This window comes from Micropterus dolomieu, unplaced genomic scaffold, assembly GCF_021292245.1.
Source record: "Micropterus dolomieu isolate WLL.071019.BEF.003 ecotype Adirondacks unplaced genomic scaffold, ASM2129224v1 contig_6074, whole genome shotgun sequence".
Taxonomy (NCBI): Eukaryota; Metazoa; Chordata; class Actinopteri; order Centrarchiformes; family Centrarchidae; genus Micropterus; species Micropterus dolomieu.
The window spans coordinates 352-3,253 of record NW_025735063.1 but is presented as its reverse complement, the minus strand read 5'-3'; the positions used below and the strand labels follow the sequence as shown (position 1 = coordinate 3,253).

At 40.5% G+C, this 2,902-nt stretch overlaps 1 long non-coding RNA gene across 1 annotated transcript; it reads left to right on the top strand.

The window, feature by feature from the left end:
• The first annotated feature begins 13 nt into the window (after nucleotides 1-13).
• On the top strand, nucleotides 14-2,686 carry LOC123964889. The gene is made up of 2 exons (XR_006823562.1): nucleotides 14-2,089; nucleotides 2,537-2,686. It is a non-coding gene; the product is annotated as an uncharacterized LOC123964889 (long non-coding RNA).
• Nucleotides 2,687-2,902: the final 216 nt, after the last annotated feature.

The window sequence follows — 2,902 nt, the reverse complement described above, 5'->3', positions numbered from 1 at the left end:
GTAAGTTAGAGAGCAACCAAGATTCAGCAGAAACACACTTTCAGAGTCCTGCCAACTCCACCTGACACCAAACCACTTTCCGTCACAGTCATGGTGCGTTCGCGTGCTCCTCGGATGGTCCCATTTCCTGAGGTGTGAAGTTGTTCTTTAGACTTCAGTGTGTGTTAATGTGCTCTTAAGTTGGAATGTGGTAACAACATGGACGCTACTACAAAGATGTGTTGGATTGTTGTCATCAAAGTGTGGTGAAAGAGGTTAAAACTTTCTATTACAATTTATTTTTAGATTTGTTTCCAACAGCACCAGTACATTACCTGAAACTACTGACATATTGCTTTTACTGCAAATAAATAACTTTCCTAATTAATTTTGGACACACTACATGGACAGGAAACAAACCTAAACTAACCTAATACCATATTACGAATTACGCGTTAGCAAGAAATGTTTCAAACCATCTGCCATGTTTGTCCACCATGTTTCCATGTATATGATGTCAACAACCTGGCAACTTGTGCACCAAAATGTTCTCAGACTTTCCGAGTTGTTGTTCTGACTTCAGGGGGCGTTCACGTGAAGTTTCCCAGTTGGGAAATAATTCATCCGATTATTCCGACACCATTTGAATGCACAGTCACATGCTCTCAATGCACTTAAGGGTTAAGTTCTGAGAAGTCCTAGAGTCCTGAGAAAGAAAGAAACATAAACAATCACACATGAAGTGGACTTTAACGCACACCTGTTGGACTGGATCGCTGACGTTGGACACAAAGACCTGTTGAGACTTTTCTGTCTCCGATAAAAGAGAAACTGTTGAACTTTATTTTCTTCTGCTTCGGTTCCTGTGAAGGTTTTTACCACAAAGTTGCAGCTGATCACAATCAGACCTGCAGGTTCCTGATCATCCATCAGTTTCAGGACAGACTTTACTTTCAGTTCATTTCTATGTAAAACAACCTGCACAGAGGAAACCCATCGCTTTCTGTTATCTGACTGCATCAGGGCTGTAAAACCAAACGGGATTAAATCAGATTCTGATTTAATAGCTCTTTAACAAATCCACTGCGATATGTGTCAGTAACCAACTACCCCACCCGCCTGGGACTACAGGGTGATAGAAACAAACACTAACTCCGCAGGCTATCCAGGTGTGACCAAGGCTTAATGTTTACAGGGCAGAGCTCTGACGGGGAAGTTGGTGTAAATGCTCTCGTCTCTCACCGACTGCGATCACGTTTCCCAAAATCAGTCTAAGCTTACCATCGCTCTGCTGTTAACCAACAAATCAGAGACGAAAATTTTAAAAAGTACAAGCTTCATGTCTGAGCACCCAATCAGGATCTCTCTGCCTCCAGACCGACCAATAGATGTTGTCTCCGACCTCCGGGCGCTGTGTTGAATCAGTTAGGGAGACTAATCATTATCTCTGATGTCCATCCAGAATAAACAGCCAGACATTTCCGCTCAGGTCTTTATACACGCTAACAGAAAACAAGGTGGATGGAAACACACTTATTAGTAACATGCTGGAAGCTAACATTAGCTAATTAGCAGTGCAGGTTGGAGGAATAACTTCTTTTACGATCCTTTCTTATGTCTTTTATCAATCATTATCAAACACTTGGTTCAGTAATGAAGGAGTGTTTATACCCAGGGCTGGTGGCGAGCCTGAACCTGATTAGCTTACAGTGTCAACATAAACAGTGTTGCTGGGTTAACTTCATCAACGCAAAAACTGTGAAGAAAAATAGTTGTTGACAGTATGTTTTATCAAAACTTAAAGGACAAATGAAGTGATTACTGTTTTAATGTAAAATTAAAAGTTGATTTAGATGCTTGACCAGTTTGACCAGAAGCTTGTTATCCAGTAAGTAACAGCCCATTCTCATTCTCATGGCGTCAGATAGTATGTGTTGTCAGTTCCTTTAGCATCTGTTACCAACATTGTTCTACGCTAACCGGAGGCCTGTTTTTTAAATACAGAAAAGTCAGACTGTGGTCGGGGTGGACTGGTTAGAAAAATGGCTTTCATCCAGGAGACCAATGTTCGTTTTCTGTGTGAAACAAAAAGTCAACATTGCACCACGATGTAAGTAACTTACATAAGTCACATAAGTAATGTAGTTAAATTCAACCCAAACCATGATCTTTTTATAAACCTAACTTTAACATTTCACAACTTTAACCACCAGTTTTATTTTGAAATTCTAACCTGAGGTTGTAAATGCATTGTTGCTAACTTTACCATGGAACCCTACATGTGGAGAAACGACGCTAAAAGGTAGCCAGGGTGTTAAAAAGTGACGGTAAGTGGTGCTGACGCAGCGTCCATACGTGACGAGCTGGGATGAGAATGAGTTGTAAGCATTCAACAAAGATGGCGGCAGCTGTAAACGCTCAATATGATTAGAAAACTCCAAATTTAAGGATGCATGTGTGAAGAAAAAAATTTACTGACAAATATCTTCAGGTTAGTGAACAAAAAAAAAAATCAAAATACTGAAATTTGACCAAAACTAAACTGTTACATTTTCAGACTGAAACTAAGTCTAAATTGGGCCGAACAGATGAAGGCTGGAGTGTTACTGGATGTGATTGGTTGGTCTGGACTCTAACCGACCCTCACAGTTTGAAAACAGGTAAACAAAGTGTTTATTAAATTTGAGATGTTGTTTGGGAAACGTGAGCTCTGTCTTTATCTCATTCTTGGCAGCTTAATATATATAAATACTGGGCTAAAGGGCTGCAACCATATGGATTCACTCTGCTTACACACCTGTTGGGCTGTGATGTCACCCACACCTGTACACTTACTGAATGTGTTCACACCAGTGGAGCTTTCCTTTCATCAAACTCACACTGACAGTTTGGTAAATGCTGTCTGCTGGATTATGGAGCCCAC